Consider the following 15,260-nt stretch of genomic DNA (forward strand, 5'->3'; position numbering starts at 1 on the left):
CTTCTGTTGTAACCACAGGGACGATGACGCTTGATCGGGGCGGTACGGTCAATTCTCCGTAGAGGACGTTGAGAGCGATGTGATGCGTCGAAGTTCTCGTAGCCGGTATGGCTTTGTCGGTCGAGAGCTTGATTGTTTGGATCGGAGGTCGATGATCGCTCGATGTTCGTTGAGACAATTCATGCCCAGAATCACATCGCGGGAACAGTGCTGTAGGACGACGAAGCTGGTGGGGTAGGTACGTCCATTTACTGTAACCCTTGCGGTGCATCGCCCCGACAGCGTAATAAGGTTACCACCAGCGGTGCGGATTAGCGGGTCGTCCCAAGTGGTCGTCACTTTCTTGATCTGGGCGGCGAAAGCTTCACTGATGACCGTGTAGTCGGCACCGGTGTCCACTAGGGCGGTAACCGTGCGTCCGTCGACAGCAACCTCAAGGTCGCATGTTCGCGTCCTAGTATTGCATCTTGGCTTCGGTGTTCGATCTCCACTTCGTCTTGTGCTGAGGTCGCGGACTGGGCACACCGTCATAATGTCGCTGGGCGGCGATGTCAACTTGGTCTAGTCGGGATCTCGTCGATGCTGTCCTCTTGTCGATCGGCGATTTAATGGCTGCGTCGCCGTCACTCATCGTCGGCGATGGAGGATCTCCGTGTTTGCGCTGTGAAGCAACCTCACCTCCAAAAGTTGCTCTATTTAGTTTCCCCTGCGTGGGCATGGGGACCGTCCGCGCATACTCTCATCGTAGTTACGGCCTGTCGACGCAAAGCGGGCCCTGTACGGCGATGGGGACCTGAACCGACGGCTTGGCGGCGCAATCTCATCGCTACGCAGATAGTTGTCGATTTCTTGCGGTCGTTCACCTGTGCGTGGTCGTGGAGCATCGACTGCAAATCCGCGGAGACCGATTCGTCGATACGGGCAGTGGCGCAGAACGTGGCCGGCCTTCCCGCAATGGAAGCATAATGGCCGGTTGTTTGCTGTCCTCCAGGCGTCGCACTTCCTAGGGCTTAGGGATCGTTTGTAGGCTTGGCGAGCGGGGACCAAGGGGTGGCTTTCAGGAACAGGACTGTAGCAGCGAGGGCTTGGAAGGTCATCACGTCGGGGCGCAAAGCGACGTAATGCAGCAGCGTAGTTCATCGCTGTTGCCTCTTGTGCTGGAACAGTCGCAGCCGTCGCTTGAGGAACGCCCAGCGCCTGCTGGACTTCTTCACGGACGACGTTCGCGAGCGTCGTCACCTGGAGTTGTTGCGATGATGGCAGCAATCGGCGGAGCTCCTCTTGCACGATCTCCCGGATGAGGTCGCGAAGGTTCTCTCCACTTGCAGATGCGCTGGAGTAGTGGCTTGAGTAGTCCGGCTGAAGTGGTCGCTCGTAGTGGCGCATCCGGGTTTCCAACGTCTTCTCGGTGGTCGATGCTTCCCTTTCAAATTCGTCCACAAATTTCGGCGGGTTCCGGACAAGTCCTGCAAAAAGCAACTCTTTTACACCTTGCATTAGCAATTTCACTCTCTCACCTTCAGTCATGTTAGGGTCGGCGCGGCGAAACAGGCGCTTCGTCTCCTCTACGTATCCAGGACGGGCTCATTTGGGAGTTGAAGTCTTGATTGGAGGAGGGCCTGAGCTTTTTCCTTTCGGACAGAGCTTGCAGAGGCCATTAAAAACTCTGCTTTGAACATCTCCCAATCCTTTAAAGAAGTCTCGTGATTTTCGAACCAAACTCGGGCATGTCCTTGAAGAACAAAGTACACTTGGCTGAGTTTCCCAGCGTTGGTCCAGCCGTTGAATTCTGCCACACGGTCTAAAAGGTCCATCCAGTCTTCCGCACCTTCGTCCGGTCGTCCATGGAAGCAGGTGGGCTCACAGGGTTGGGCGAAAACAACCGGTGCTGTAGGCTGGGCCACTGTCAGCGTCGATGCCTTCCAAGATCGAATGGGGTCCGGCAGTAGACCGTGTTCAGGTTGGAGCCCTTGAAGCCGGCGACTGGTTCGGTGGCCTGTTGGCTGGTCCTCCACGGTAACAGGAACAAGGCTGGGGTCTTCGCTTGAAGGATCAAAGGCAGCACCTCCACCAGATGTCACGTAGTGTTGACAAGGCCATTGACGCCAAAAGAAGACACAGGCTTGATGGTACTAAAATAACTCTTTATTGGGCTGACTTGCGCCCGCAAAAGAACTAAGCACCTCGGCGGCGGCGATTGCAACAAACGTGCTCGTCGATCGTCGAATAAAATATGCTCGTCACACTCGTCAACGCTCAATTTAAAGGCTGCTAGAACAATCTAGATAATGTCGCAAACTGATACTAGCACAACCGGGAACATTTTAGAAACATACGCAAGGGATCGGAATCTTCGAGAGAGATCTCGGCGCATCTTTCGTGACAAAGAAAGTGATAACGCGTCGTATCGCGACAACGAGCATGAACAAACACGGGATACAAAATATATACGCGTGCCAGGATCACAGTGATAAGGCCGCAAGCCGGCGGCTCTTAAAAAAACAACAAATACAGTTTTGAAGGTTTCGCGGCAATATACATCTGTTGATTGAAAGAAAATGCTTGTGTCATCAGCGTACATTATAAATGTTCATTTGTTATCTATACTGGTAATGTCATTTATGTATAGGTTGTCTTTCTTTTTTCTTCACATAAAACGTACTTGTAAATGTTGTTCTTAAATAGATAAATATCATATTACAGGAGCACAAAGGCACAGCCCAGACTTAATTACCCAAACTAGGACGTCGCGGATAATAAATAAATAAATTGGTCTACAGGCAAGAAAATCGGCGTATCGTATCTGCCACTTTCTCCGAGGACACCTGACCTGCGCCGCAAGTGAAGAGAGTAAGGTGGGAGTGAAAGCTCGAACTGCAACCCCCCTGTTTCAAAGGGGACGCTCCTATATTCCATCCATCCATCCAATTGTTATAGTTAACCAATCTAAAACAATAAATAAGATATAAGGGGTAAAAATGAGCGCGACAGCAACTTCTACCACACCGTTTCAAAGGGACGCTTCTATACTATCCTTCCATTCATATTGGCCCCGTTTGAAATTCGCGCACTGTGACTCCACGACCATTTCTACGAATTGAAATCATGACATTTTTTTTTTTTCGAAGAGTTTGCCGCAAGGCATAAGTTGAGAAAGGGGGAATGGGATACAGGAGACAGAAAGTTAAAAGAAGGCGTGAAGTCCAGTTGCGCTTATGTATTCGAGAAGGTTGGAGTATAGCGATTGTCCATTATCCATTTCTCATAATCACTATCGCGATTCCAGCGCAGGCCCACCTTCATGATTATCCGTTGCCTAATGTGAGTCGTTGATGCACGTCCACAACAAGTGATGAACATCGCAGACGTTAGTTGGAGTGTCACAGTGAGGGCAACTGTCAGTTACTGGTAGATCTTTTTCCCGCCATCGATGTCGAACAGATGTGGTCAGAGCCGCCCCTGCCCGGATCCGGCGCACTGTCACCTCCTCCTGCCGAGTAAGACTACGGGCGAGAGGTTGCGAACACGGAGGAATGAGAGCGCGTGTTCGCTGGCGCAGAACTTGCGAATCGGAAACATGGGACAGGAACGGATCTGGGGGAAGAGGGGAAGGTGGTGGATCGCCTGATGTGTTTATATGCGTCATAGCATCCGCTTGAATATTATGTGGATCGCGAGCATGGGCGCGAATCCAGTGTATGCGCACAGGACATGGGTACTTTGAACAGAGCATTATGACATTTCTGTCGACAACTCCTGCTTACAACGATGAGGCATTAAAGGCTTCCTCCTAAAAAAGCATGACATCATAGCGACGTACGCTCGGCGCGGACTTCTAATCTTTTTTTCTTGTAGATTACGAAAGACAAGGCCAACGACAACGAAGACAAGACCCATATCATGCTCGCGTTACTTGGAACAAAACGGGGGCAGAAACGTATTGCCAGCGGGATCAATCGCTTGGAAGGACATCTTCGCAATGACTTGTAAATATTGAAACTACTGAGTAAAAAAACAAAAATAAAACATTTTCACGTTCTTATGTAGTTGCAATTTAGCTTTTTGTTCGTTGAAAAGAGTGCGGCATAGTTATTCTGCAACAATTGTAGTTCACCTCATTTTTAGCGGTCTTTTTTGCTCTTGTAAACCCAGCGGAACCTTCTAGAACGCGATGGGTTTGCGTGTGGGAAGATAGCGATTCAGCGGTGTCTTCGTTGTATTGCCACATGGAGGAAGGAAATGTATCGTCATGTCTTCGGCATGCCATTTATTTGCAAGCAGCACACAACATAAATGTAGTTTCTATTGTTTCCGACGCAGGAGCACTTCGTTGAGGCGTTTGCGGTAAAGATTGTATCCTGCAAAACTTCTCAGACGGTGCTGCGTCAGCGCTTCTCCGCAGAGAAGTTCCGTCGCGGCAAGTGAGTGAGTGAGTGAGTGAGTGAGTGAGTGAGTGAGTGAGTGAGTGAGTGAGTGAGTGAGTGAGTGAGTGAGTGAGTGAGTGAGTGAGTGAGTGAGTGAGTGAGTGAGTGAGTGAGTGAGAAGACTTTATTTACACCGACACGAACCTCGGGGCAGGGGCTCAGCCAGGGGGACGGTCTCCTTGCCCGCTCTCCCGTCTGAATGCGTCGGTTTTAAAGTTCAACTTTGAAGGTGAGCACGCGAGAATTTAAATTTCTTTCTAGGCGCGCGTGCATTCTACACAGCCTTCGTCCTGTCAGCTTTGCTGCTCATTTCGGCCACTGTGTCGCATTCACCTGCATTAGCTGCATGAATTCACTGGATGGGTTGGCATTGACGGGTTGGCGCGTGGACCATAATTTTCATAATTTACGTAGTTGCTTTAAAATAATATTTTGAAAACAAGTGTTGTTTATAAATGACGCTTCCCAGAGAGCGCTTGTCAATTTAAGCCATCTCTTCATATTGAACAGTGTCTATTCTTTGCCGGCTTCTCCCAGGATCGTTCCGTCTTCGTCGTCGTTGGTCTTGCCTTTTCATTGCGAGTCATGTAAAAACATGCAGCTTTACACAGTTACATCCACCTGCATTTTTCAGGCATGCACTGACCTGATGACTGACAAGTGCGTCATTGTACTTCCGCCCCACGAAAATGACAAAGGCAAAACGGAGTATCGGAGAAGCAACAGCAGTTTAATACCCACACAACGAGGTAAAGAATGCAAAAGAAAGGGCGGGCCTGAACCTGTGTGCTGGGCTCCGGCCATCTCGTGCCGTGTGGTTTTCCCCTTGTGCCTCTTTCATTTCATTTCATTTCATTTTATTACCTTAAAGGCCCCTAAAAAGGGGTATTACATAAGGGGTGGCAAGAGCAAAAATACATAATCACAATAACAGGAAAGTTTTGACACTATCGATGAACTGTGGTGTGCAAGTGATGAGAGCAATGTTGTCCGGAAGGCCGTTCCAGTCTGCAGCTGTTCGAGGAAAAAAGGAATTTGAAAACGCGACGGTACGTGAACGTGGACGGGCAACTTGTAGCTGATGGCTGGTGCGATGAGATATGCGTGTGGGGGGAAGAATATAAGGTGCGATGCGCATAGGACTGTGGAAAAGTTTGTGAAATAAAGATAGGCTGGCAATGCGACGACGGAGCGATAAGGGGGATAATCCGGATGCTGTTTTTAAGGAGGAAACGCTGATTTCATAAGAATACGATGAATGAATAAAACGAGCGGCGCGATTTTGAACAGATTCGAGGGCACTAATGAGGTAAGCTTGATGAGGATTCCAAATGGGCGATGCAAATTCTAGTTTGGACCTGACGAATGATTTGTAGGCTAATAACTTTACGTGTTCGGGAGCATGATGAAGATGGCGCTTTAAGAAACCTAACGTCCTGTTAGCTGACGATATTATGTTAGTAACATGCACTCACTCACTGCTTTCGCTATCAGAGAACTTCGCCATATGACACTCGCATTTATTTCAGATTGGATCGTCAGGAGGCGGCAGGGGGTCTCTTTCTTTGCTGACGATAGTACATTTTCCGAAACACAATAAAGCTTTCTAACTGGCAGTACTTTTCATGGTATTGGACGCTTCATCTGCGCGCTGTTGTCTGACGTTCAGTCGTGAAGCCACGGAGGTTTTTGTGGTGAATTGGCTGTGCTTTGGGTGGTAAACACTTTTCAACTGTCGGCTCTCTTACTGATACAGAACTCACTGTCCTCAAAAGCCGCAGCGGTGTGGTTTTAGGCTGAGCCGCAAATCCAGGGCTCTTTGTGAATATCGACTGAACTCTTGTTGGCACAGCCACACTTCAGAGAAGTCGAGTCGCCCTCTTGTATCAGCCGGCTGGATCGTATTCTTTGGAAGCTTAGCGAAGGCAACATTTCAGAGATGATCGTAAAGGATTCTGTCAAGCGATAAAAATGCTTCTGCACAAAATATGACAGCTTCACTGTTCCCGATATGCTGGTTTGTTCTCGCAAAACAACCTGTCGGTATTTCGGGCGCACAAGAGACCGTAGGAACATTTGAAACATATTTTGGTGTTCAAAGTATATATGAGAAGCTAAAGGAGTCAACGTTGGGCCGTTTCTGCCCGGAAGAGTAGGAAAAGCCTGAAGTCATATGCTGGCGTTGCCTGACAAGAAGTAAAAAGTGTCTGAATTCGAATCAGGCCATTCTAAAGTTTTGAAAAGGAACGTGGCTACTCCTGCACGCCCCAAAGCATCACAAAACCTATAGTGAATATAAACTTGGAAACTGCCGCATAGTGCACAATAAAAGAATGTAAGAGGAGGTTTTCAATCGGGAAGCTATATCGGGGGCAGGAAAGCTGCTTTTTGAGCTTGACAACGAAGCAACGACGGGACGAACAAACAAGGGAATAAGAATGCCTCGCACATATTGTCACGCGGCACAAAAGAACACATAGGAGTAGCTCTGAAGTCAAGTCTTTATATGACTGATTTGAGCCCGCAAAAGAACGGAGGAACTCGGAGCCGGCAGCGCACGTGTAGACGGCAACAACTCAGCACACCTGCTCGCTGTTCGTCGAACTACGCATGCCCGTTGCATTCGGTAGCACTCAATTTAAAGTAGGCGAAGACACACCTGGGTGAACCGGCAGAAGAACTGGAAAATTTGGAACGATACGGAGACAGTTGTGCTTCGCTGAGATCACTCGGTAAAAATCTGGGCGCATCTCGCGCTGCAGAGAGAGGGACAAAGCCGCATCTCAGGACACTATTTATGCTTTGACACATGGATTAAAAGAATGGCAGTAACGTGCAAGTAGTCTTCACTGCATAAAAATGTCATTCGGGAATCTAAAAAATTTATCAATGCAAACAAATCCACAAAAGCCGGCATGCGAACGAATGTCTCCAAAAAAAAAGAAAAAAAAAGGCGCACCTTAATGAAATGGCATACTGGATACGAATAGCAGATATTGGAGAGACTGGGAGATGCTTATAAAAAAAAAATCACCAGAGGCATTCAGAACACCTTACTTATTGAATGTGAACGTATTACAGTTCTGCGGATGAGATGTTTTCGAGTGAGGTTTTCGACATGTAATAAAGTTCTTTCTGCTGCTATTCTAAGCGGTGCGTGCAATTCAACGTCGATCGCCGGCCATGCTTCAAGCGGCGTTTTATTGCCCTAATCACAGAAACGCTCAATTTGAATGCTCAAAATTCAATGTGCAGTCTTTATCAAAAGTTTAGAGCCCAAAGGATCTACCTGTGAGCCGCACCGTGTGGCCGGTAATGTATTCAGAGTGCATGTTCCAAATCTCCCGAAGGTGACGAAAAGGTTTACCTTACCCTCTTCAATAGGAAGGACTTTCACGAGAGCTGCTTAGAACAGACCCTCGATCATGGCTGTGAAGTTTCAACAAAGACTGTAGACCGACTGTCGTCTGTTCAAATTGATGTCGTCAGCTAGCCTCCACATTGACTGTCGGTTGAGTGCTATGTGCAACAAGAAATCGTGTGAGACCACCTGGAACGCTACATGAGGGATGCTTGCGCAGACACTTTGATGCGATAGTCATGAAAAACTTCCGCCGCATGGAGGCCCGTCAGTGTGAAGTGGTGGTGGCACCGGTCGCAAATCAGTCTGGATGCATCCATTAATGCATCATGGGTGCTCGGCTTGCTGTGTACATCGTAAGGCAGCTTGATGACGTCACCCTATTCTTGTCATCGTTGAGATTTTTATGAGCGGTCATCTCATGAACACGAACAATTAATGACGCCGGCGAATTCTCTCGTAATGCAACAAATAATGCTTTCGCATAAAAAGGGCTAGGAATGGCATTATAAACATCTGCTCGATGAAACAGGAAGTAATTTCTTTTTTGGCTTTGTATAAAGGGAGAGTATTTGGCGCAGCATTTTAGTTGAGCTCTTATTCAAGGTTGAGCATACTTACAGAGGAAGAGTCCTGCAAACAAAATAAAGCAATAACGGTAAGTTTTGTTGCTTTCAGCCCAGACATTATATACAATGTGAAAGTGACCAACTGACATTAAATACAATGTGAAAGTGTTTTAAGAAATGCATTTTATTAACATAAAGGTACGCTTTATGATGCTACAAAATCGAACGACAGATAATAGTTTCACGTAGTGGTGACAAGGCCGTTGACACCAAAGGAAGACACAGGCTTGATAGTACTGAAATGAACTCTTTATTGGGCCCGCAAAAGAACTAAGACCCTCGGCAGCGGCGATAGCAACAAACGTGCTCGTCGATCGACGAACAATGAATGCCCGTCGCACTCGTGAACGCTACGTTTAAAGGCTGCTCAGAACAATTTAGATAACGTCGCAACTGCTACAAGCACGAGCTGGAACATTGTAGAAAGACACACGAGTGGCCGGAATCTTCGAGACAGATGTTGGTGCATCTTACGCTACAACAAAACTGATAACGGTGCGTCTCCCGACATCGAGCATTAATAAACAAAGAATACAGAACTGATACGCGATCCAGAATCTGAGTGATTAGGCCGAATGCCGGCGGCTGTTAAAAAACAACAAATACAGTTTTGAAGGTTTCACGGCAATAGTACTGAGGAACGAACCCATTAAAAACCTCGGCACAGAGATCCGATTATCGCTTAGAAAAATAGATATGGGCCGTCAAGCTTTGATAATAAATCTGTTAGAGAAGAAGAACCATTAGTTATAACATTTGTAGTTTTAAATCTGTCTGATAGTAACGTTTTTATGAAAGTTGGAAATGCCATCTGCTTTCGCGACCGCTGGTCAAAATTTTAATCTGATTTCGAGCTCAGACGCTAGAAGATGTGGTTAGATAATTGTGCGTTTCATCGCTCGCGCACTCTTTGTGAAATGCATACTGCTTACGTTGCTTTTGGGACTTGCTGTGTAGCGCATAATGTGTCGTCAGTGCTCGAAATTTATCTGTGGAGAAAGGAGCTATCGCCATGGACCGCAGCGACAGTTAAGGGCTTCACAGATATTGCAGAAGAGCTCGTACACAGGTTAGAAGTGAAACCGAACTGTTGGCGTGTATATTTTGATAAGGGCTGTACAATCTCAGGTTTCGTCCAGACACAGAAACACACACACACACATATATATATATATATATATATATATATCTTTTTATGTAATGATACCAAAAGGCCCCATTTAATTGGTATTAAATATATATATATTGCCATGGGCCTAGTACCGCGTGGCCGCCATGCTTGATGCCGACGACAACAAAGCGGTTGTTGGCTCGAGAGGCGCGCTGCAGGCCGGACTCTGTCAGCGGAGCTTGAAGCTGACCTCATTCTCGGGTCCTCGTCTACGTGTACCTTCAGGGCTTCCTTGAAGGTACACGTATATATATATATATATATATATATATATATATATATATATATATATATATATATATATATATTATTCGAATTTGCAATCAATGTAACCTGCCTCCTAGATTCGTGCATGACGGGAGCGCAGAGCGGGGTAACTGTTCTGACCAAAAGCTTAACGACGACACATTTTTTTTAGAGGGAAAGGGCATGGTTTTGTCAGGTAACACTGTCCAGCCAGATAGCGGGTCCCTTCCGCAAGCTTTTCGCACTCGGTATCACAATAAAAATGAACGGAGCAAGGGTGTTTTGTGCCTAGAAAGTATTGTCTTACCCTTCGCGCTAATGCAAACAAAAATCAGCCAACTGTTTGTTCCCAGCACGCAACCGGCATCTTTAATGCAGTATCACCGCAACCGGCAACCGGAACAACGAGCAGCGAATCAAAGGCGGGGAGAAGCAAATGCAGTACTTTGCCAGTACCCACGACGTCCCACATATGCGTGGAATCAGCTAGACGACCGTAAGGAGTAAAATACTGGGAGGAAATTACTTAGGACATTTGATAATAGCAAGTACTTGTACAAAAATAGCGTTGACATAGAGTCGTGAAAAAGGACTAGCAAACTAACAACTATGTACGCAGGTGACGAGAACGTTGAAATAACTAGGTTCGATCGCTGCGCCGAAAATGCAAAGCGTGGGGAAGTGCGCTGATTACACGGAAGGAAGGAACATTTTCACTACTATGACGGATGGAAATTCAATTCAGGCGTTACTCATGCAGTCATATTAGTGCAAAACTATTCATACGCTCACCACTGCTTGTCAGAAATTTTGTCTGGTCGTTCTTTGTTGATGCTGCTGATTTCACACAAAAGAAGAAAAAAAAAAGGTCAAAGCCGATTCGAACCAGGGTATTCGTTTCAGTTAGTCTCTAAACCTCCGCGTCGGGAATTCCACTCCTTATAACACGATTTAAAGAGGGTCAAACATCCGCCATTCGACTCCCCGATAGGGCCACAGTTGAAACTACAGCTTCCTGCGCTTTCGCTCTTAGTCGGATTGCTCCGCTGTCTGAAGTACGATCTGAGTGTCTTATGAAGGCGAACATACAAAACACTTCGACCTGAATGAATACATGTGTTCAGTGTGTTGCAAGTGGGATGAATCACTTGAGCCTATTTTAATAGAATGTGGCAGCGTTGACCTACAAGTCGACCCAGGGATAGTCAGTATTCTACCTGTATGCTATAGTATGCTACCTATATCGAGTGTTGGAGCGAACACTTTAAACGTTTTTTAGAAATATAGTGTGAAGTACAGAAAAATATTTTCTAGAACAAACATTGAGCCACAAAGGACGTATATTGCTGTGAATATTCTCTCAATTACGCAGCTAATCAATGAAAGCTTGCTGAATAACTCTGCAACTTTCACAGCTGGATTCTTGATGACAGTGTGGAGTTTGAAGCCGTTGAGAAGGCAGCGACATAAATGTTTCTGAAGTGAAGAAAAAGTAACCTTCTAAAGTTATGTAGTGGGAAGAAATACGGCGTTTTTTTCCGCATAAAAGCAAAACTGGTAGCATTAAACGCGCAGGAAGTCCGATGAAACGCGACACCCTCTGATAGCGTGTGCAAGTCAGCATAGTGCCCAATTCGAACTGCTTGCTTTATGGTGTAACACCCGGCACATTTTTTGCTTCGCCATTTGCCACAAAGAAAACAGTAGTCATTGCAACTACGTAGTAGTTTCATCTGCGCAATGGTAGGCGCTGGAAAAAAAAAAACGTTTGCAGAAAAAGGAGAGTTCACATCGGAAAATATGGTATCAAGAGTCACAACTGGAATAAATATTTCTTGAATTTGATAAAAGGTTAAGTTCAGTTTACTAGATTTAACGCCCCGAAGCGACTCAGGCTATGAGAGAAGGCGTAGTGGAGGGCTCCGGAAATTTCGACCACCTGGGGATGTTTAACGTGCACTGACATCGCACAGCACACGGGCGCCTTGCATTTCGCCTCCATCGAAAGGCAGCCGCAGCGGCATGGATTCAATTCCGCATCTTTGGGCACAGTAGTGAAGCGGCCTAACCACTCAACGACCACGCAAGGTGAATTTAATAAAAAGGGATGATTAATAGTCAGTACACTTAAGTTTGGCATATTGGGGGGTAACACAGAGGCAAAAATTTAGCTGCCGATTACGATACTCGGTAAAACAAAAATTCGTCTAACTCTCCAGGTATTCTGATTTCACAATATCCTCAGGTAAACAATTTGAGAAGCACATGCTTTTATGCTGCGCAGTTTGAGCCAACCCTAAACTGTCTTTTACAACCATACTTCCAATGTACTCAAGTCTTTCCCATACCAATTTAGATTATTATAAAGGAGGCATACTCACGACACTTATTTATTTATCCTTGACCCACAACGCCAAAGTGACATATTACAAGGGAGGAGGACAGGTTAATGACTGCACGTCAATTCCTTCCTATGCCCTTTTTTGGCTCGACTTAAGGTTGCGTGATGTCATATCTTTAACGTCACCCTAATTGACTGATATAATCAACTATATTAGTATTTGATGCATTCAAATGTGCGGCCAAGCCATTAGCTAATGAAACCATTTTCGCTTTTAATTTTTCATTTTCTTTCACTAATTAATTAACTTATTAACCTACTGGCTTTAGTATTTTTTCGCACAAAATATGTCACCCTCTATTGATTTACACCATTCATTAACCTCTAAGACTTCTCAATTACAACTGAACGAGAGTAGAGAACTGGGCAAGTTGGTAAGTATTCATTTTGTTGTGGCACCACAGGGACGAGGACAGATACGGAGAAAGAACAAGCGCTCACTATCAACTGTCAAAATTTATTGGGACATGTAATATATATGAAAAAACCCAAAAGAATACACATGGAAACAAAACGGTCATTAGGCGTTAAATCTTCAGCTGTAAAAAAGAAGGCACTTGAGTTACTTGGGGATCTCAACCTTGGGCGTTTGGTGTCAGGTGTTAAAGCTGGCGGAGACTCTTGAGGGTTCCTTGGACTGCCAGAAGATCAAATCAGTCGATATTGTCGACCATAAACCCTGACTGCTCATTGGAGGGTCAAATTCTAAAGTTAAAGCTCAGCTACTTTGGTCATCTGATGAGAAGAGAGGAGTCGCTGGAGAAAGATTTGATGTTGGGAAAGGTTGAGGGTCGCCGGAGAAGGGGTAGGCAGCGAACGCGATGGTTAGATGGCATCCTCGAGGCACTGCAGATGAAGTTATGTGATGTTAGGAAGATAGTGAGAGAAAGGAAAGCGTGGCATGACATGGTCCGTAGGGTCGCGAAGAGTCGGACACGACTGAACGACTGAACTGCTAAAGCAACACAGGCAGGTCAGCTTAGCATGTTTTTCACAGCAAAAACACACAAACCTAACATCCCTTTCCGGGTTATCGTTTCAGAACGCAAAACGCAATACCTGGCAGCATGTTGTGTCGGGCTACCTACAGAAACACCTGAAGTCGTTGGTTATATCTGATCCCTTCCTTGTTCCTAGTTCAGACACAGTGGTTCAGTTCCTGAAGCGCAATGAACTTCACTTTGCCTCAGCGTTCAGTATTGACGCTGAAGATCTTTCCTATTCACTGCCGCACGTGCAACTTTGGAAATATGTCAAGGAATGTATCACTCTATAACCATGAGAATGCCTTCATCTTCCGCTGCGGAATTTCGGTCGACATTTTCCTTGAACTGCTGGCTTTTTATCTGACGTCAACCTTTATTAGATGGTATCTGGTATGCGTATCTGGTCAAGAGTTGCCCCCGTCTTGAGCGATATTTTTCTCTGTGCGGTTGATAGGTGCCTGGAGCATGATTTAGAAGGGATGGTCACGGAAGTATTTCGGTATGTAAATGATTTTCATGTTTTTGTGGACTGTTGTGACCCCAGTCGTGTTATGGTAAATATTTTGAAGGCTTTCAAAGAAAGGGGCGGTGGTTCGAACTCCACTTGCGAAGCCCCTCATGACGGGAGAATCCAATTTTTGGATCTGTCTTTGTTTTTTGAAGGTCAGCACGTGTGCTGGTCTTTTTCACCAAGGTCTTGTAAGCCATTGCAAAATTTTGCATCGTAATTCGAAGTTGATTAAGAACGGGATTGCTTCTAATGCATTGAGTTCGGCCCTTACAAAGTCATGTCCCCATCGAACTAACAAAGCTTTTGCGGATCAGGTGACCAGGCTGAGAAACGCAGGGTTTTCAGACTCAGCGTTGGCAGCGCAGAGAATCCTGAAGCGACTGAAGCTAAGCCTAATGATCATAAAGACACAAAAAGAAAGAGGCCAGGAGAAGGAAAAGTTCGCCGTCATCACGCATCTTCACGGTGTTTCCCATGGCCTTAAGAAAGTGGCTGCACGTTACGACGTGAACATGGTGTTTTCGTCTAGAAATAAACTAGGCCGATTATGAGCTGCTATTGAGCGGAGAGACACTCCACGGGTGAAAATGAATGGGTGTGGTGTTAAGCACTCTGATCCGTAAGTGGAGTGTGCCTGCGGGGTGGTTTACACTACTCCGTTTACCTGCGGCCTGCAATATTCTGGTCAGACGGGGCACTGTATTAATGTGCGCCTACGTGAGCATGCCAGGTCAGGCGAAGGCGGGTCGGGGACACACTTCTCCAAGCATGTCAAGGGTCATGATTGCGCACCGCTGTGTCATGAAGCACGCGTTATCTGGAAACATAAAGACAAGACAGCCCGAGAAATTGTGGAGGCGTTTAAAATAAAAGTCATCCGACAAATGTGTAAGCGCGCCGTCGTTATTGCTGCCTGATGCTGAATTTGGCTATCTCAAACATTCGATACGCTGATACGGTTTGACACCAGATCGGTTGTGACATGAGCCTTGTAACCATGGCCCGGAGTGCGCATGTGTTGCCTTTTGTTTCTTTGTGTATTCTTTTGGGGTTTTTTTCGTATATATTACATGTCCTAATAAATTTTGACAGTTGATAGTGAGCACTTGGTCTGCCTTTCTCCGTATCTGTCCTCGTCCCTGTGGTGCCACAACAAAATGAATACTCACAACTGCTGCGGACACTATTTTGCGTGTTTGCCTCTAAGTACCTTATTATCTTGTTGGCCTAATTAATATTATTATTAATTATTATATTATCTTGCAGATCGTCTAACCTTGTGTTTGGCGCATGATAGCCACTGTTGGTTATGTGCCATAAAACAATATATAACTTAAATTACCATTTCGGAAACAGCATTACGTCACCCTCTATCGATTGGCACGACTCATTAACCTCTACCACTTCTCAATTACTCACAACGTCTGCGGCGAACTTTTACATTTTTTGCCTGCCAATAATTACCTAATTAACTTATTGGCCTATTTTCGGCAGCAACATTACGTGAGCCTTTATCAATTGACACCACTCA

The sequence above is a fragment of the Amblyomma maculatum genome, chromosome 6, assembly GCF_055883805.1.
Source record: "Amblyomma maculatum isolate TAMU_Amacu chromosome 6, ASM5588380v1, whole genome shotgun sequence".
NCBI classification, from domain to species: domain Eukaryota; kingdom Metazoa; phylum Arthropoda; class Arachnida; order Ixodida; family Ixodidae; genus Amblyomma; species Amblyomma maculatum.